Source organism: Haliaeetus albicilla, chromosome 6, assembly GCF_947461875.1.
Source record: "Haliaeetus albicilla chromosome 6, bHalAlb1.1, whole genome shotgun sequence".
Lineage (NCBI taxonomy): Eukaryota > Metazoa > Chordata > Aves > Accipitriformes > Accipitridae > Haliaeetus > Haliaeetus albicilla.
The window spans coordinates 544,355-566,102 of NC_091488.1; the positions used below are offsets into that span (position 1 = coordinate 544,355).

Consider the following 21,748-nt stretch of genomic DNA (forward strand, 5'->3'; position numbering starts at 1 on the left):
TATTATAAATCAAACTGTGAAATTATTTGTTAAAAAATCAGATTTTAAATTGCAAAAGCCTTATTTCATACTGTACTTAATGGAGCTTGGCTAAAAAGTAGCTCTTGGGGATGTTTTGCTGCTGTTTCTAGTACTACTGCATGCCACTGATTCTCATATGGACCACTTCTGTAGTCATTTATGGTCCTTTACATGGGACTGCCAATGGTGATGTATTGGTTTTGGGAAAATACTAGATTTTTTTTTTTTTTTTTTTTTTAATATAAGGAATACACCTTTTGTGCCTTTGGTGTGGAATATTTAAGAAACAGAGAAAATGATACCATGCTAACAGCTTATTTTCTCCTGATCGTTTTTTTAGAAAACTAAAAGCACTTGTACAAAGGCCACAGATTATACTGAAATTTTTGTCCTTTAAATGTGCCTCCAAAATACATGAACTGAAGAGAAATTATCCAAAAGGTATATGGAATACTGGAATGTGAAGGGAAGTGTATTTAAATCATTTTCAAGAAAGTCGTCTTCTGGAATATGTGTATACTACATTATTTTTTTTTTCTACTAACTTCCTCAGTTTGATAAGTCCTTTCTCTGATTAAATGAAGACAAGTAGACGTTCTCTTTTGACCACTGTTCCTTAACAATACAGAGTAAACTAATGTATGTTGTGCTTTTCAGTTTTATAGTTGTTATAACTCATTAAGATGCTTTCTAATAATTCCACCTGAGGAAAATAATACTGCCATTTAATTAATAGCAAAACCAAATAATTGGAGGAGGAGAAACATAGCTCGAACTAATCTAAAAAAGGATGAAAGCAAGTGTTGAGCAATTGCACTGCAGTACCTAAGAGAAATGTAATTCTGTTGAAGGAGAAAGATACAAAATAAGTTTCCAAATTGATTTTGAGTTAAGATGTCGGTAGTGGGGTGACAGAATACTGTGCATGTGCCACTGTTAGCTATATATGGTACAGTTGTGACTGGAGTGCTAAAAAAAGTGGAATATAAGTCAGGGTAGCAACTGGACTAAACTCCAGGTGAGTAAGATTTCTCGTCTGCAGCCATTGACTAATGCTTATTTTGGTTCATTACTGTGCTTCTGAAATATTGTGAACATGTCATACCTGAATTAAAATCTAAACACTATTAAACATACACCCTTATGACCCTTCCCTTTCAGAACAGAAAGATTAGGTGAAAATAGGAATTGGTCCTTGGGTAGCATGAAACAGATTAGTTAAATTGTCAGATAATTAAGAACTATTTACCTGCATTTGTTACATGTTAAAAACTGTATTGCTTCTGTCGGCACTGTTGGGAGTCAGTTTTTGCAAACAAGTAGTCTGAGCTTTTTGTTTAAAATTCTACCAAAATTATGGGACATCAAGTAAGCATAGTATATGTGTTTTGAAATTGCTCTCATGTCTTCAAGGAGTTTAGGTAGTAAAGCATTGTGTGCCATGGTATAAATGATATAACCAATTGTTCACAGATATTAAGTGGGGTAAATAAAATACATTACATTTGGAAAGAGTGGGAAAATAGACATGGTTTTAAAAAATCTGTGCTGTATAAGGAGTTGTGCTGAGCATGACCTGAAGCAATACTTTGAGTTCCATGAATGGGCCTATGTAATTGCCTTGTTTTGCATGTCTTATTTTAGGAGGTCTGCAAAACAAGTTGGAGAACGCAAATTTTGCTCCAATTTGTCTAAAACAGATATGTATAGCATGCTTATGACTTTTGGTAGAAACTGTGAACGTTCTGGGCTGTACCTGAATTTGCTATGTGGTTTTCATCTTTGTTGCTTGGCTTTGTTCAGGGTGGGGGCTTTGTTCTTTCACGCACCACTATTCATATGCTGGTGTTTATACAATTTTAAGGTAGAAAAGTGGTCAGTGTTTTCTTTGACACTTATTTGCAATGATTCTTTCAGTTAAAGAGTATAATCATCAAGTAGCCCCTTTGCAAAATAATAAACCTTCTTCCCCCTCCCCCATTATATGGTAATACTATAAGTGATCCCTGTATTGTATTCCTTGCAGTTGAGACACAACTTAATTGAATCAGAACTGGAGGATGTGAACAGCAAAAGTTTTCATCTATTCTACTTAAGAAACCTGAAGGTAGAGCTTAAGTGGAAATGAGTTTTCCTGGTGGAGATACCGAGAAGGCATTTTAGGTAGATTTTCCAGCTTTGTCAATGGCATGAGGTGGGGTGTTCTGAGCCAGACCTCAGTGTGTCACTGCTCCTATATCTGTATATAGGAAGTTGTTGGAACTTAATTTTCTTCTTTGGAATTATAGGGATTGTAGAGTTCTTGGCTCAGCATTTGAGATTACGGAATAGGAACAAAACCAAAAAAGAATCCCTAGGTTGTAGGCTGCTTTTAAGATAGAGTACTGAAGTACGCTGAGCTCATGTATTCAGTGATAATTGTCATTTCTCCCTAGAAGATCCAGTAATATGTCCTTCACTGTTTTGTCCATTTGTATTAAAGAGATGAAAGGTTAGGATTGTGCTTCAGGGTTTTTGCTTGTGATTAGTGTTATAAGTTGTTTTGTATTTTTTTTTTTTTTGTTCTCTATTGCAATTTCATGGAATCCTGCAGGCTGTCATTTCTTGTTGGGAAATATTGCTCAAATTATGAATGGCTAACTGCTTAGTGATGCATTTTAATGAAGATTACCGTTTTATGCTGTGATTTGCTTTGAACAAATTTGCTTATTTCTAGGACCTTGCTGTGTCTTCCAGTGAACCTCTGGAAGGTATGATCCAGACCAGTGGTAGAAATGGTACTTTTTTGTGTTATGGTCCTATTTTAAGATTGCTGCCACGGAGGACAGATGTTGAATAGGGTAAGTTTAGGAAGTGAATGGGGATTGTTTTATCTATTAACAATTATTTAAACGTGACAATGAAGGTGTTACTTGCCACATTTTTCTGGTTTTATTTATTATGGCTTTTTATGTGCTTTTCAGTAGCTTAACCATTGACTTCTGGAAATGATTAAGACTGTATGATGAATTACTGTTGAAGGGAATTTGTGGATGGTAGTCCTTTTCTAGAGAATAAGCAGATCTTACAGGATCTGGCTACGTTTTTTTGGTAAGACTTTGCACTTCATATTGTAATGTGTATTTATTGAATATTAACGACGGGACTTTGAGTTCTTTTCTAACAACTGTATTTGCAGTGGGTGTTTAATAAGTAAATGTAGCGAATGTTAGGAGTTGGATCTCATAGCTCTTCTGTACCCAAATTCTCACTGCAGAGAGAGATCAAGATTTATTACCTAACTTCTCCTGGCTTGCAAAAGAGAATAACAACCGCAGCACCATAATGAAATAAAGTTGGAGTCCCGAGTTCAAAAGTTTATCTGGAGGTTAGGTTTCAATACCCTCATTTTCTGAAAAGAGAAAGCATTTCTTTTGTGACTCTGTGTTGTTTAGTAACATAGTTGCTTAACATGGTTTGCTGTGAGAGGCAAGGTGTTAGTTTTGGTTTATTGTGAGCACCTCAAAATCTGACCTATGCTTTATATAATTCATACAAGTGGAGGAAAAAAAGTCAGGTATTTAGTATGAGTTGTTCAACTGCATAATGCATTTTTTGGTCATACGTTTAACAGTTTTGTTCTTCTAACTAGGACACAAAACCCCACTACGCTCATGACAATATTTTTCTTTTGAAGACTGAAGGCCTGGTAGTAATTAAGTTATAATTACATAAACTTTACATTTCTAGCTTTGCAGTTCAGTTGTACTCTTGTATATGAGAAAATAAAACAAATGAAGTTAAAGAGCATTTCTTCTTTATGAAATATGTGGGTAGTGTATATTGGGGTTTAAGCAATAATTAAGAAATGAGGTGAAAAAATGTGGAAGTACCAAGAGGGGAAGCATTGTTTGTGAGACTGGGAGAGGAGGGGGAAGTGTTTTGCTATAGTACCGCTATAAACACTTTTTACAAATACTGTAATTCAGGAACAGCAGGCTAATTTGCTTTTTCAACAGTGGGAAATACATCTTTAGTGAGATCTGCTCCTACGCTCTGTTTTATAGATGGCTTAGTCTCTGTAGTTCTTGAATTTTCCAGTATGGGTTGTTCTGTTTGGTAGGCTTTTATGGTTCTGAAGTTTTTTGAGACTTCTGCAAATGTTGCAGTAAATTAGGGAGAGGAAGAAAAAAAGTCTTGGTTGGGAAAAAGTCCTGATGAAATATCAAGCTCAACACTTCTGTGTTTATTTTAGCAACAAAATTTAAGAGCTTCATGCTTAGATGCCAGTTATGTGCTGTTTCAAGTTGAAATAGAAAAAAAAATTAATCTGCAGTACACATATATTCATTTTCACTAGAGCAAAAAAATACATGTGTAAACTCGATTTGATCCATTTGTTTCTCTGAAGTTTGAAGTTCTCTGTCACTTCTAAGTGAAGCCTACCTTTTTTTTTTACTCTTAAATAGAATTGCATTGAGTTTTGTAATACCCAGTATCAAATTAGATTAGATGATTACATTCTTGCAAATAGTTCACTTGTGTGATACAGAAATACTATGTGTATAGTTTATGAAGGCAAGATGATCTTCTTAAGGGAAGAAGTCTTTTGTATGCTATGTGGGTTTTTAATCTTTTTGATTTTGTCTTATGTTGCTCACTTTTCTTCCCCAAGTGTGATTTTGAAGCTCTTCAGTTGTAACATTAAGAAAAGTGTCTTTTGAAAATTATGGTGAACTATTCAATGTCAATTGAATTACAAAAAATAAATACTGAAACTAGTTAGCTAATTATCTTTTATTTCTGCTGCTTTTTTGACAGTTACGTTTGGATATTTGCAATACAGAGTCAACTTTTTAAGAATAAAAAACTCTAGCCTTGCTATTTTTGTTTAAAGCTGTGGCTATGATAGCTTATGCATAATGGTGACAGTAATAAAATGAAATACTGAACTAGAACTGTTCCCCAAAGTCTTATTTGCTGTCAGATATCCCAGAAAACACAGAATGATGCAAGGTGTTACAATAGTAAATCATATTTTGTGCATAGGAAGTCTGTCCCAAATGAACTGGAAAAGCTGATGCTTGTTTTCTTGTTTCAGATGAGACATTAATGCACTGATCAGGTACTTTGAAAGAAGGAAACATGCAAGATTTCATTCACCTCTAGAAGACTGATATGTATATGTAAAATTGTCACTACTTAATAGGCTCTGCTAGTGGGTATTAGGTGTAGCAAGTTCTGCTTTGTTAGTGATCTTCTACATATGGAAGTTCTGCTGTTATTCTGCTGCACTTCCCTGTGGCTAAGATCTTAATACATGGTGGTATCAATGAGATTATTGTCAGCAGCCTTTAAAATTTTAACTCTGATTTTTTATCAAGGTACATTTCATGATTGGAACTCATACACATATGAACTCTTACTTTGTATTACTTGCCTGAGAATAAAAAGTCACTGTTACTGCCTGTAGGGTTTGCTTTACAGCGAAGGTCATGTGACAGCATCTTCAATATTAGCCCTTTATCAATGTTTTTCTACAGCTGGGTCTGTATAATTCTTGTTCACTCTGCATATTTATGGGAGATACAAGATGTAGTAAAGAAAATGTGTATTGTTTAGAATCAACTCTTTTTACAAGGCAGAGATAGTTTATTTGGGGGTGAGTATAGGACTCTGTTGTTAATGTCACATGTTTGTGTGCTAGTCGATGGGAATACATTGAAGGAAATCAGAAAATATTGAGTGGTAACTCCATATCGTTCTATGTTTTTGTATCAGTTAAAGAGTTGCTTTTAAACTAGAAAGAATAAGTGTCTCTTCCTTTTCAGGAAGATTTTCGTATATTTTGCTTACGATTTCTAAATATAAACCACTGTTTCTAAAAATAGAAATTAAAGCAATTTCATTACAACTCTTAATGAGTGTTGAGATGGATGAATCAAGGTAGTTACTTTTGTTTGGATGTTACAAATCTGCAAAAACCAAAGGGGCAAAAGAATTCTTTGAAAGGATAAGCAGATAACGGATGTTTGGTTTCTGTTAGTAAACTTAAATGAGAATTTAACAGTGTTGAAATCTGTTGAATTTTGGAACAATTAAGAGGAAGAAAGGCAATTATTTTTTACTTGAAACACAATTCTACAAAAGTGTGCAATAAGTGTGCTGTTTTCCCTTCTCTCCCTGCCCGGTTCAGCTCTCTTTTTGGAGTCACAGTTCTAATTCATCAGTATAGCTGAATTGCTACACTTAACGGCACTGACTGATAAAATGATAAAATAAGAATAATCGCTCCTGACTCGATGCAGTCATAAGAACATAGGTAAACTGTGACTACAGCTATAACTTAAAAACTTTTGAAATTTCTAGCTTCCTGTGTTCTTTCAAAGAGATACCACTTAGCACTGTTTTCAATATTCAGTGAAAGCAGTCCGAAGACTTGGTGGAAGTGGAGTGCTCTAACTGTTTTGTGCTTCATGGGAGCTATTGTAGGTGAAAAATCCTGTAGCCCTTTGTTAGCTTCTCTGCGATCCTAACCTTTTTTTGTTGACATTTGGGTGTAACCAGTTTAGGTTCTTCTAACAAGCTACATGCTTTGTGGCCTTTTAATAATAAATGTGACAGTTTTAGGAAAAAAATATTTTGAACATATGGCTGAATTATTACTCAGTCTTTTTGGATTAACTGTTGTGACTCTTGGTTAGCTAAGGCAGTTTGTTTTTTGGCTTGTTCTGTTCCTGAGAGCTATATTCTTTTTATCACAAGGTAAGGCTAATAGGTTTTAAGTCCTGGAGTAACTACTGTAATCAACTGCCTCAGTCTGCTACAAACCAGTTTATAAAACTACGTCCTGTAATTTGTATGTAAGGATGATAACATCAAGTTTGAGCTAAACTAGTCTTTACTTGCTAATCCATATTTGGTAAATTATCCTTGTATTAAATTACTCTTCTTGTTACAACTTATTGTCATATGGCATGAAATGATGTGCTTTTTAGCTTTTGGGCTGTGTTGTTAAATAGGTATTGTTTTGTCAAAGTGCACAAAACAAGGCTGTACTGAAATCTAGATCTGAGGAAGAGATGGTCTGATTTGAACACAGTGAGGACAACAGAATGTTTGGGTGTGTGTGTCTGTATGGCGCAGTGTCTTTGGGAGAATATTCAGAGTTGTCTTTATATGCTTGTAGCATTCTTATGCTATACTCTGTATTCCCTTCTGGCTGTTGTCAGAAACCAGATGCTGGATTTGGTAGACCTGTGGTCAAACAAGTGTAACTATTTTAATGTTCTTGAAAGATTGGATCTTAGTAAAGATCCATTTTTTTAGGCAGATGACAATACTTCATATACACTCATACTATGTTATCAGTTCCACGAATCTTTGAAGTGCCTATGGTCTGCAGATCTTACTAGTGTTAATGATCTACTTTTTGGTTTAAAAAAATAAACTCTAGAAGCATCTAAAGATATCTAGCCTCCACCCCTTCTTTTAAAGGCACAGATCCTATGCTTATGAAAAATGCATAACACTTTTTTGGAAGATGCTGCCTGTATTCTCTGTATTCTTTCTTGATTGGAGGCGATGGGGAAGGATTTTTAAAAGAAAAATTTGGTAACCTATACATGTTGATTGGATCTTGGGTCCCTAGTCTGATTCTGTATTCAGCAGGTACTTTTTTAGTGTTACAGATAGGATTTTTGCTTTCTTCAATTAAATCTGAATTGGTAGCTGTGAGGAAACCTTTTGCCTTGTTTAAAACACAAGGTGACTCAAGGAAAGTGGAAGAGCCAGTATTAGAAGAAAATAGAGGAGGAAAAAGTAGCGGTATCTTTCCCTGCCCATTAACTGGAAAGCAGGCAATAAATAGACATTTTGTTTTATTTTTTCATTAAGATATTTGGAAGTACCAATCTTAACTTTTGCTTAAGCTGTGAGTCTTATGTCTGGCTGTTCACTGTGTGACTTCCTGGTTTTATGACAGTCTTGGTTTAAATGGGAAGATCTGGGTGTTTGTGCCCATCTCTTCCAAATATTTGAATGACTGAGGGTGATAGCAAGACATTTTCCATTTTCTAATGGTGAAAATTAGTGTATCTGCCTTCAAAAAATTCCTAAAGCAATTCTAGACAAGGAATTAACTAACTGAAGTTGTTTAGCTTTTAAATGAGTGTTTTTGCATACTGCGTAACTGCATAAACTGCATTTGTAACATGGGATAAAGCAATGTGTTTTGGACAGATTAATAAATTGTGGGCAGATGGTCATGTGAGGAGGTTTTTATTGGTGCCTCTACCTGCTCTTGCATGATCTTGTATCAGGACCAGAATGCACTAAAATAATTTCTCTGACACTGTCCTGTCTGTCAGCGTTTAGAGGATGTCATCAGTAGATCACATTTTATTGTGAACAGGGTGGAGGAATTTGAGGCTACTGAAAACTTCAGGAACTCTGAGAGAGAGATAGGTAAGTTTTTTTTAATCTATTATGATGGATTAAAACACAGTAATGAAAGAGCCTCAAGCAGGTCAGAGGTGATGGTTTCAATGCCAGTTATATTCAAACTGTGTACCTGGGAAAAGGACCACAAATACTATCTCTCTCTCCTGGCTTATATTGTTTTATTTGATGTAGTATTAAATGTTATAATACGTGTATGATGTCTATGAATGGATGTGCTTAGTTGGGCTTTTTTCAAGCCTAGTGCCCCTCTGTGGGAAGAGATGTTGAATAGTTCTTTGATACATGGCTGTGATTTGGTAGCCTTTGAATTGTGCCTTGGCAGTCTTAATTGTGAAAGGCAAATAGTGCAGTCATCAGTTTCAAAACAGAGTTAAGAAACTTCAAATCTGTTTTCTTAGAGCTGTGTCTTTTTACTGAGTGCCAGGCTGGCTGTTCCCGTATGCTGAAATGAGAGAGGGATATTGGAGAGAAGGGACCCTGTAAGCGAAGAGTTTTCTGTAAATTAGAAGCCAGTCATCCTTCCTTGGTTATAGGAGGCTGTCCTTTCTAATTTGAACAACTATTTCTTAGCATGGTATGCTCCATAGAAATCCTAAGTACGCTTAGAGTTAAGCAAGCAATGGAAAGGCAAAAAAACTGTTCTTGTGAAAATGAAAATACATAGTCTGGTTCCTTTCAGTAACTTCTCACTGAAACCTCTTCTCCTCTTTGCTATTCTAAGTAGTAAACTTTTCCCCATCATTCTGCATCTCCACAGCAAATTAAAAATACTAAAATACTAAGGAGAACCTGAGATGGTGATGCATTTTTACATGTTCGGCTCACAGTTGATCAATGTCCTGCTTGTAGGTCTGAGGTTTTACAGTGTTATATCACAGTATTCTTTGAGTTATACTCCACGGTGCTCTGACATGGCTTTTTAGACTTGACAGTCTTCTTTTTGTAATATGAAGCAGAGAATTTTAGCAGCTAATAAGTCATTTGCTATACAAATAAAATCACAAAGGGGGGATAATCCATTGATAAGGTAAACACTGGTAACCTAGAATGTCCTGAAGAGTCGTTTCAGGCTGTGTGCATCATTTTCAAGGGAAGCTAAAGTTCCATCTTATATCTCTGTTTTATTTTGTGGTCCCAAAGGAAGATGGCGCAGCTCTTATTGCTTCTTCCAGTATAGGAAGTTAGCCCAGTGAAATCATTCTATTCCTGGGGGCCTCTGATAGGGATTGTAAGTGAATAATCTATTGACTTAGTTTTATTAGCATTTTGGTGATTGATCATGGAAACTATTTCAAAACAAAAGTTACAATTGCTGATGCATCCCTGGAATTCACAGGCATTTGTGAATTTCTGTTTGCCAAAGTAACTGTTTTTGTTGTGGTATGTACAGCAGTATCAACTGTCCTCTGCTACACAATGTAACAAATTGGTTTATATAATGTAGATGATATGGGGAATAAAGAAACAAAGCTATCTTGTTGTTGTTATAGTAAGCTGTAAAGACATCATCTGAAAATTCAGGAGACGCTTAACTTCGTATTGAAAGACAGAACAGGCAATTCAACTTTGGCAGAATAGGCATCTGAGCCAAGATTAGTAATACTAAATTTAAGAATTGTCTTGATTTAGGCACATCTGAATAGACTGTGGATAACAATGTTTAGAAAATTGCTAGCTAGGAATATCTCAGGGCTAAGGAGGATTATGGCAAATTAAAATGTAGGCGTTAACCACGGACCAGGATGCTATAGAAAAAGAAAGGGATAACATGAAGCTTTGCACTCCTCCTGTTGAATTTGGGAAATGCCTTCCTGTTGTCATGTAATACCCTTAGACACATCATGCACTATAGTTTGAGATTAACTCCAAAACTCTCAAAGAATCACAGAGTAGTTGAGGCTGGAATGCACCTCTGGAAATCCAAATGCCCTTCTCAAGCCGTGTCAGCTCGAGCAGGTTGCCCAGGGACCATGGCCAGTCATGTTTTGAGTATCTCCAGCATGGAGACTCTGCAGGCTCTCAGAGCAGCCTACTCCAGTGCTTAGCCCTCCTCACTGTTGCAGTGTTTTCTTACGCTCATACAGAACTTGCTTTGTGTCAGTTGGTGCCCATTGCTGCTTGTCCTTTCAAGGGCACCTCCAAGAAGAATCTGGATTCAAAACTTTGTTTTGATTCTTAGAGCAATTTTGTTTAATAATAAATAAATCTCAGTATTGTGTTTATGGGTCTTCACTAAGAAGAGGTATTTTTAAATTAATCTTGAACTTTCACTTTTGATCATGTTTATGAAAATAGCATATGAATACTTCACAAAATCCCATAACTCTCTCCAGATGACCTTGAAAAGTTAACTGCATCTATGCATTACTGAACTGGTTGCTATACTTCATTTGGTTTTCAAATTTAAAGGAAAAAAAGTTTCTGTTCTCCAACTTGTGAGATGAACCCTGCTAATTTTGCTTGTATTCTGAAAGTGCTTTGAATGACTGGGGAGAATGTTGAGCGTTTTTTCCTCCGTCAGCCATCAGTGAGGTTCACAGATGTTGCTTATGCAGTTACAAACAACGTTGCTCAGCAGCTTGTAATCTGATCAGAAGACACTACCATATCCCTTTCAGTCTCAGGAATACATGTTCGACCTGCAGCTGGTTAATTATCTCTTAAGCAGCTCCTCTCTAATTCATTGGTAAACTCTGCTTATTTTATATTTCTGTGGATTAAGCTTCTGAATTAACAAAATTATGAGAAACATTGCAATCTTACTGATATGATCATGATGATGGAATCGGATGGTTTAGTCCATGGCAGCATGCTCTTCATGCTGATTTTTTCACCTCAGAGGTGCTAAAGATTCTAGTCATGAACAAGCAATGTTACTTTTTGTGAGATTGCCATGGTGATCAGGTAGGTTGTGGAGCACAGCCAAGAAATACCTTTTCTCAATTTATGAGCTTAGGAGAAACTGAGAATTTGGGAACCCCTATTTGTCTGAAGCTGTTGGGATTTTTCATGTCTTGACAGTGCCATTCTGCTGCTGTTAAAACTGCAAGGGGGGGGCAGAGCACAGTAGCCCTAGTGTTACGGTGCCAGCGTGAAACTGGCTAACTAATGCTTGCTAGCATTTGAGCTTACAGAGTGTCCTTAGTTTGCAGGTGCTGGTGGTGCATGTCTGAGTAACTAGGTAACCTCAGTTTCAGCTGGGATGGAGTTAATTTTCTTAGTAGGTGGTACAGTGTGTTTTGGATTTAGTGTGAGAATACTGTTGATAACACACTGATTTTTAGTTGTTGCTAAGTAGTGCTTATCCTAAATTAAGGTTTTTCAGTTTCCCATGCTCTGCCAGCAAGCAGGTGCACAAACAAGAAGCTGGGAGGGACTGTGGCCAGGACAGCTGACCCAAACTAGCCAAAGGGATATTCCATACCATAGAACATCATGCTCAGTATATAAACTGGGGGGAGTTGGCTGGGAAGGGCGGATCGCTGCTTGGGCATTGGTCAGCAGATGGTGAGCAGTTGCATTGTGCATCACTTTTCTTGGGTTTTATTTCTCTCTCTTTTTCTTACATTCCTTTTCATAATAATAATAATATTTTATTATTATTACTATATTTTATTTTAGTTATTCAGTTGTTCTTATCTCAACCTGTGAGTTTTACTTTTTTTCCTGATTCTCCTCCCCGTCCCACTGGGTGGGGGGGAGTGAGCAAGCCGCTGCATGGTACTTAATTGCTGGCTGGAGTTAAAACATGACACCTCAGTAGCCTTCTGCAAGTGTCTTGTCTTTTATCACAGGACTTTCCAGCCATTGCTGGAACTGTGAGGTTTCTAAGTGAGTCTTTTTTACCAGCTGACCTTCTGAGCTTTTTCTACTGTACCTCCTAAATACACGCAAACCCAGTAGCATGGATGTAACATCAGAAAAATTCTTCACACACAGTTGAACATTTTCTAATGATCTCCTCCTATTGCTACAGCAACTGGTCCCGGAACTTTTATGCTGTTATTGCAATTTGCTTGTTATTACTGAGGCTGACTTGCAAGGCATTATGTTTGTCTCTACAAACCACAGTGTATTTGCAGTGATCACTGTTATTGTGGGCTAGTATAGATTAAAACAATACTCTGATTATCAGTTGTTGCTGTTGGTACAGGAAGAAGTAACTCTAGTATTCTGATTGCAACATTGCATTATTAATATGTTTAGATGTCCATTTATTCTTGCAATGTTCTGCTGTGTAATTGCTAAGGTGGGGGTTAAAGATGTATGGAATGGGATCATACGGAAGGGGATTTAATACAGCAAAAGTGCTGTATTAAAAATGTATATAGAAACAATGAATTGGACTTAAGTGAGGCTGTGCGAGAATTGCTGCGGAGAATAATGTTACATGTATTGTAAAGTCCATTGTTACTGCTCTGCATAGGCAAGCTCAGCACTTGTGCTAGAGACATAAGCCTTTTAACTGGTTTGTTTTACAATGAATGATATCCAAGTTAGTGAGATCTTAGTGTCTTCTCTCAGAAGTTCATAGTTTGGCCTGTAAAATGAGTATGTACAGTACTGAAATCAATGAGGTGATTGACTATTCTTATGTACTGGGTTTTAAAGGTGAATGTCATGGCAGAGCAGGACTATTTGTAGTTATTTTGAAGAAGATAGGTGATTTTTCGGATCCCTCAATTTTTTTTTTTTCTTTCCCCAGGGTAAAGCAGTGTAGAGAAAAATATGGGTGCTGAAGGATCTTCTATAAAAACTAGTAACTGGATGGAATGCAGGCTTAGTGCCCTTCTCCTTGTGTGCTCTGATGTAGACTGATTTGCCTACCAAATCGTAGTGGCCCAAGGAGATGGGAACTGAGAGAGATACCACTGCAGTACAGTTTGAGATACAAATGAAACTCAGGATTTTGCCGAAATATGGGTTCGTGGAAAACAGTATTGCCAGTAATTAACTGGTATATGTGATCAAATATCTTTTGCTTTTCTCCAAAGCTTCCATTTCTAGTTTCAGTTGCCATGATCTGTATTTAAACAATACTTAACTGCTGAGGATGCTGGTCCCACATACCATTCTTTAATTGGTCGTGTAACATTTCCTTCTTCACAGGAACACAAAGGCAGTCCCAAAATTGAATCTGATAACTTTATGTTTTATAATTACAAGTAGAAGTTATACATTTTATTAGGAAAACGTGTTGTCACAATTGGGCATTTCTTTTTAACTTGTTCATTTACTGTAGTGATACTCTTATGTGGTCCCTACTGACCACATGGATACAGTGAGTGATGCTAAGCCTCAAGAGAAATAAGTATTGTGAATGAACATGGAATCACATTTTCTTGGCAGATACATAAATCCAATTATCAATATTAATCTGCAGTGTTAATCCAGCAAGCAGAATTTATTAATGCTTTTTGTGGTAGTGAAATGACAGCACCACCCAGAAATGAGTTTTAAAGCCTCTGGTGAGAGTATGCTGAGTCTCTACTTAGTACAAAACAATATTAAACACTTAATACTTTTCCTCTCAAGCTGTAGAGTTTTATTTTTCTTCTTGTGACAGAAAAAAACCATTTATGGAAAACATTTTAGAAAGCCCAAGTAACAAAAAGCTATGATAAAAATGGATATAAAAGGCTAGGGTTTGGGGGGTTTTATCCCAGTTACCGTTCTAGAGAATGCCAGTTTTACTAATGAAACTTCTGGTCCCTTCATGTAATTCTGAAAATGTCCTACTGAGTAGGCAACTGGCAGTCTTCAACTTTAAATTACATTCACATCTGTTTTAAGTCTGTATCAGTTTGCTGATCTAAGTTTTGTGGTAAAGAAATTACACCCATGCAATATCTAATGAATTGCCATACTTCAGAAGGGAGTGGTTCCCCCACCCCATATGTAGGATTTGAAACACTTTCCTTGGGTAATTGCCTTTCATTTTGTAGCCCATTATCTTTCCCGCTTTTTCTGTTGTATTGAGCTTTTGTTTTGTTACAGTTCTCCTTTATTTCAGCCTTTCCTGTTTCACCAGCAGCAACTCATCTGTTCTTGACTGCAGGTCTCCTTTTATTAGATCTAGCAGAAGTCTAGTGTATCCATAATTCTACATGAACTGCTCTTTTGATTTAACCTGTTTTGTTTCATTTCACTAAGTGGAACTTCTGAAGAAGCAGTATTATGCAGGAAAAAAATGCTTGGGTAATTGATGTGGGCTTCTTGATATGGTCTTAAACTTAGGGCAGAACAGAAGACAGTTTAAGGAATTAAAAACCCAACAAAAACCTAAACAGAAACCCCAGATCCTGGTTCAATGTTTGTGCAAAGGTGTGGAGTTTTTTAGTTCTTTGTTCTTTCAAGACCACTGGCCGATCTGTTTATGATTTGCAATCCTTAGGCTCATTTTAAGAACTTTTTTATTTTAAAGATCAAAGCATATACATTTAAAGCAGTCTTTTGTTTATCTTGCAGTGTCAGTTTTATTTGTCACTAAGAGCAAGGGAACCACCACTTCCACACTATATACATCATGCTGAATCCATCCCTTTCTCTTTGTCTCACATCTCTGCTCTAAATGGATCAAAGCCTTCATCAGTATCATGGTTGTCAGCTTGAAATTGGTAAATTTGGTAATTGAATACTTAAACAGTACTCATATCCTATGATATATACAGATTCGGAGATAAAATGAGAGCTCTATTAGCTTAGAATAGATGTTGATATATATGGGAGTTTTTAAGCTTTAAAAAAAAAAAATTAAAAAAATTGATGTTTCTTTACCAAATGCACAAAAAGAAGAAATGAAACATCTAATCTTACTAGATTTTTTTTTGGGGGGGGGGGGGGGGGAATCTTTTTTAGTAGACAGGTCTGGAACTACTATCTATAATTAAGGTTCCCAAAGCTTCCCCTTTTAGACCCAGCTTTTAAATTGCTTGTAACTTTTGCGAAATGTGTCTGGGCTGACCTTCTTTTTTTATTCTCCACCTTCCCTGTACTGGATGACTGCCTCAGCCTGATTATTTTATGGATTTGCATGTGGTGTGGTTCTGACTCTTTTATTTAATTCAAGCCAGAACAGTTAATTCTTGAGAAGGAAGCTACTTCAGAAGAAAAAATTAAAAGGTTTCTTTTAAACACCTTCAGTGTTGTTACGATATTTAATAAAGAATGGAAGGGTCACCTTCTCATGGTTCATGCTTTTGGTCAAGTTTTCACAAATAATGGTAAAAACCTGGCCAGGTTTCATACATTAAAAAAAAAAAATATATATATATATAAAAAAATATTCCTGTTTTAATGTGCTTATTGCTACTTGGAATTTAGCATTTACCTGGACCCAAAGATGAAAAGCCTGAGGACGGCAGAAAATTGATCTAACTTAGTATGGAGACAGGGCTTAAGGTATAAGATAATGGTGTGGGGAGGGGAGGGAGAAGGTGGTATTTGAGGACAGGGTAGAGATAGATTATTGAGAATGGGATAGAAGAGAATAAAGTTGGGAGAAAAGAGTAGTAATGGGAGCCTGCTGGAATGCCAGATTTTGGAAGGGAGTCTCTTCAGCCTCTGTTGTGAAGGCCAGTGGCAAGGTATGTCTCAGCCTTTTCTAGTGCTGTTTCTTCACAGAATCACATGCTGGTTGGGGTTGGAAGGGATTTCTGGAGGTGATCTGGTCCAACCCCTCTGCTCAAGCAGGGCTACCTGGTGTCAGTTGCTCAGGACCATGGCCAGGTGGCTTTCGAGTATCTTTAAAGGTAGACACTCTGCAACCTCCCAGGACAGCCTGTGCCAGGGCTCAGTCACCCTGACAGTGAAAAAGTGGTTCCTGATGTTCACATGGCACCCACTGTTTTTCAATTTGTGCCCATTGCCTCTGGTCCTGCTGCTGGGTACCACTGAAAAGCGTCTTGTGAAAGCTCACTTTTCAGCGGGAGCAATGATTGCTTGAATGACAATGATATGTCTGGGGCAGTCAGAGGTTCTGACTGGCTTTTGAACTATCTACAAGCATCATGCAAAATGGCTTCATCTGCTCTTCAAGTTTGTGCACACCATCTGGAGAACCTGCATAGAGGTATGCAAGTGTGCACATAGGCAAATTGCTAAAAATATTAGAGCAGCAAAACACAGTATTTAGTTAAGAAATTAGAAGATTAAGGTGCCTGTGGCTTCTTAATCTGTGACCTACTGTATTTGCTTTTCAATTATCATATGATTGCATACCTGCAGTGAACAGGAGTTAAAAAAATGAAGTATTGAATACCTGATTATTAAATGAGCATTGCACATTGTGCAGAGTTAACAAAATGGTAAAGAAAACAGTATTTATAGTGTTTGAACGCTGATAGGAAAGCAAAGTTGTTTGCTTCCTCATAGGCTCTGAGTGTCTTGATTGCTGTATGGTATGAGCACTTGGTAATATTCTCTAATTATGTTCTACTTGGAAGGGTGGGTGCTCCTGTTTGACCAGACTTGAGTGGGCAAAGTTTAAAATATTTATTAGTATTTAGTATCTTATTTTAGATATCTTAGTTCTTAGCATTTCGTTTAGTACTTCAGTACTTTGTCTTTACTCTTTTTGAAATCTGTTGCAGCCATGAGTTTTGTACATGCTTGAAAAAACCTGCTTAAGCTATCAAGATGGGAACCCAGGGAAGAATGACAGAAGAGTTTTTTCCATGTTGTACAGATTTTTTTGGTAGCGTTTGTTTTATGGAGTTTCTATGCAGTCCATTTGGAAATAATGAAATTTATTGACTTGTCATGTGCTAGAGCTTCTTGAACTTAATTCCAGAAACTTCCTGGCCATGTAGCTGGCTTATTTGTGCTGACTTCCTTTGTTTATTAGAGGGTATAGTTATTTGGTGGGAGGGTGAAGATAATTTAATTTTTCTTAGATGATTTTCAGGAAATATGGCTGTTCCTTAACAGCTTGCCTGTATTGGGGTAATTTTTTTTTTTAACTGAATGTGAGGGGATCCCAATACAGGTTTTTCAAATGTTTAAATAACTCACCATGAATGAAAAGATAAAACTTCCACTTTTTTTGAATGCTGTAGGGTTTTTAAGAAAACAAAATGTATCTATTTTCACAGGATGATTCATAATGCTTCAGTGTATTTATATCATCCTGTGAGTCTTAAATATTGAACTTAACATAAGAATATTCTACCTCAAGTACTAGAATGTTATCCCTTACGCTAGGAGGGGAGGGATGGATACTGCATCTTCCTGATAGTTACCTTGTAGACATGTATTCTTGTACAGATTTATGGGGATGCCGATCAATTGTTATGCTTTCTTTTTGCTTGCTCCAGTTCCCTCATCACTGTACCTTAATGATCTATATTTAGTATCCGTGGGCATTGAATTAAACAGTACAGGGTAATGATATACCCAGAATTAAGCATGTGACATGACAAACATGTTTGTAGCTGTTAAAACTAAGTGCATTTACTGCTTTTTAAAAGTACTTCTGTCTTTCTCAATGTTTGTTCAAGCTAATGAGTGTTGCATTGGAGCACAAACATTAATTTTTTTTTAAATAGATATGATATTTACCTTTGCAATTGTCATGCTACTAAAAAAATTGTCATGCTACTAATCTGCTAATGATACAGTGGAGATTTAGTGACTTTAGAAGACAACCTTGAATGAATTTGTAGTGTTGAAACATTAAATGTTAATTTAGGCTGAGTTAAGAGGAGGTGTGTGAGAATCCATGTATTCTAGGTGGCTTGATCTGTGAATTGTCTTTGTTGACATGAGGCTGGGATTGTCATCTAGCAAGAGAAAACAGTGGCAGGATTCTGTAAAAGCTTTGGTCTCTTTGCTTGGAGTCATTGTATGAAAGAGCATTACTAATCTAACAACGCAGGACCCAGATGGCAAAGCTTTGCATTCCTGGGTGTCTCCTTGAGCCTGCTGTGATGGTGGCTTAAAGGTAGAGCAAAACTGAGGGGGTAAGGGTTTGGAAATCTGCTCTTTATCTTCATTGTGTAAAATCATCTGGACTAAAAAAAAATTATAGTAGGTTTATTGTGAAGGTTTTTGGAAATAATATCTAATTTCAAAGAAAGCCTAAGTAGTATGTGGGGATTTCTTCCTTTTTTGAAAAAAATAAATTATATAGATATTAAAACAGATAAAATGAGTGCAAAAGCTTTAACTAGAAGAGCTGTGCTTTGAGCCCAGAGTGGTGGAGGTGGTAGAAATAGGGATTTGTGATCAGCTATGGATACGTGGGTCTGCTGACAATTTTATATGGATCAGTAGTAGCCAGAATTGAGTATCTGATTGTATCCTAAAACATTTTACTGTTGTCTCACAAATATTTGTGGACACTTTTATTTTTATTAGTTTTGGTTTTCAGTTCTATGACTTTCTATAAACTCAAACAAAAAAGCCTAGCATACTGTACAGCCTTCTATAACACTTACCTAAGGAAAAACAAGTCCCTGCTCAAACACCATAAAATAATATTAGGGTGTTTTACTCTTTCAAACACATGCTGGGCTTACCATGGTAGAGACTGTTTTTTAATGATGAGGCCTTGGCCAACTTCTGTTACCTTCTCACTGAGCAGGCTGACCCCTGCAAGTACTGCTTTCACAAACCAACAAACTCTGTTTTCTGTGTCTGCAAGGTTCATAAATTGTTGTTAGATTTTCTTCTTTGAATCGAGATGAGGACTTTTTAGGTGGGGATTTTTTTTTTTCCTTGAAGGAATAGATAGTGTAGTCCTATGGGTTATTTTTGATGCTACATGGAAGTTTTCATGTAGTAGAGCCCTGAAGTACTTGTAATTGGAAAGTATGTTAGGGAAAGGGGAGGGAAAATAACAAAGGTGAAGACATGAAAATAAGTTCTACCAAATTTACATAAACAATACTTAAACAACCTTACTTGAAGAAACTACGTTACATTAACTGAGAGTTAATATAATACTAATTAATTCTAATAAAAAACTTTGAAATATCCTTGAAATGAGTGGAAAAGTAATGTGTAGATTTGAATCAAAACCCATATAAACTGAAATCTGAGGGGAGTAATCAGCAGGGGTGTGTTCCTTTGTATGTTTTCTCATATTGAAAAATTGGAATATTAATAATTGTAAGGTCTTTAGAACACTTTTTGCTTAGATGTAGTCAACAAGGATATCTTGAAATCCAGATGGAATCTGTTGCTTATTATTATTTTACGCATTTTTGCCTACACTGTACTGGCCTGACAGTCATTACAGCAGTCCAAAGCCAGTTATCTGTTGCTGTTTCATGTATAATGAGATTTGATTGAAAAGATAATAGATACTCAGAAACCAGCGTGTGTTTGCATATGGCATTTTTTTTCCCTTCTGTGTTTGAATTCAGTATTGTTTTTTTGTGAAGACTTTTTCTTTTTTAAAAGGTGCACTGCTTACCTGTATGTATACTGAATACTTCTTTCCATGTACAGTATGTTAATGATATGAAAAATACAGTCAAACCTTTTGTGACAGCAAAAGTAAATGTTAAGCTGTACAAAATTAATCAGCAAAGCACCTCAACATAAAATACTATGCTATTTTCAAGAAAAATAAAATCTGTAGTATTGTTGTATGACTGTCTAAAAATAAATACCATGCGTCTTGCAAAATATCATCTGTTCTCTTGAAAAGAAACTTTGTCAGTGCCTTTTGCTTACTCTACCTATTTAATTTAGTTGACTGTAGTCTCTCATTACAGTCATTGTTCTGGCTACTGATGAAGTTATTTTAGAACACAATTCTTAAAAGTTCTTTTAAGTAGACAAAAATATTACCTTAAAAGTTACATTTTTTTGATTGAACAACATGAAAATACTAACCGCAGATTATTTTTCTTGGGCCTGGAGGAAGTACCGGCTTTATAAAATCTTGTGTGTGGAATTTCCAGTCATCCATTTCTGTTGTGGCTTATTGAGATGAACTGAGCTGCGAGTTCTGTGGAAAACTTGGTAGCAATGGTGGAACACCTGAGAAAGCACCCCACAATCTCAGTTGATCTTGTTTGATTATTCAGTTCATCTGGGCTCTAGCTTCTCCTTCTGGAACATGTTTGTTGTGTACTGAACTCATTTAAACAGGAGAACCCAAGTAAGGACAGGGTAAAATGGTAATTTTGGGGACTGACAAGCATCTTTCCTTTCTGCGTCTTGATTTGCAGGCTTGGAGGGATTCCCAGTCGACTACTGAGGTCTTACCTGAGTGCAAAAAAGCAGCTCATTGGCCAGAAGGACGCTAAAGAAAAGAGATGAGATTCCATTTCAGTTCACTGCAGAGAAGAAAGTCTTGATTTTCCTTTAGAGATTTTTCAGGACTAATTGGGTGCCATTAGAGAAGCTTTTAAGAGGAGGAGATGGAATGAAACTTCGAATTCCGTTTATAGACTTCAGTTTTCTTAGCATAGACCTATTGTAATAGGATGGTATGATTTTGGGAGATAGCGCCAACAATTAAAAAAAACCTAAACAAGAAAACCCTAACAAACTTTGGGTGGCCGAATGAGCTTTTTGTGAAATGTAAATGTGTGAATACAAGAGTGTTCAGTACAGAAGCTCCCTTGAGACTGTTGAATAATTATCTGCTCATCCTTGCACTCTTAAATTTGTTGATTTGGTTTGGGTTTTGTGTGGATTGTTTTCTTGTTACTGATTTGGGTGTAAATGTGATACAGGATTTTTTTTTTTGCTTCAGATACTACAGTCAAAGCATTTTTGTCATCATGTCGTCCTAGCTTGTCTTGTTATAAATGCTCTGCAATCCTAAAAGGATTGTAGACTAAGTCCTGAGCAACCTGACTGAATGCCTTTGTCTGGCTTCGAACAAGAGCAGACCAGGCACCTCCTCTGGTCCCTTCCAGCCAGGATTATTCTGTGATTCTGCTCTGGTGCACCTCTTTCTTCTTAGCTCTGCGGCTCACTTCTGGAAACCAGTTTTGGTTTTTTTTGTACAGGCTGGGCGTGGTTATTGGTATGCCATCCAGACATTCTCAAAGCAAATGCTTCTTTACATTTTCTCTACTATTATTTTGCCTTATAACTATGTATACTATATAGTATGTATACATTTTTATAAATATATTTGTGTGCATAAAAATATATACTGTATATATAAAGTGGTGCATTTCTGGCTGCTAACACTTGGTTGATATATCTAGAGCTTCTTGCACCTTTGCTTCTACTGTCTGAAGTTATGTGGTGTCAAGAGTTTATTATATGAAAGCTGATACTTGCAGCTTCAATTATGGGTGTTTAGAAGCTGGTTAGTGAA

At 36.5% G+C, this 21,748-nt stretch overlaps 1 protein-coding gene across 3 annotated transcripts in view; it reads left to right on the forward strand.

Annotated features, from left to right (window-relative positions):
- CDKL5 (cyclin dependent kinase like 5) overlaps window positions 1–21,748 on the forward strand; it is a 125,042-nt gene that overhangs the window by 596 nt on the left and 102,698 nt on the right. The window contains exons 2-4 of one of the 3 annotated variants that reach the window (XM_069784768.1): window positions 362–462; window positions 2,048–2,184; window positions 2,738–2,861. The gene's annotated coding sequence lies outside the window, so the exon portion shown is untranslated. Of the gene's footprint in view, window positions 1–361; window positions 463–2,047; window positions 2,185–2,737; window positions 2,862–8,367; window positions 8,467–16,300; window positions 16,535–21,748 lie in introns of those variants that run through there. The other 2 variants (XM_069784770.1, XM_069784769.1) reach the window with 2 other exon arrangements.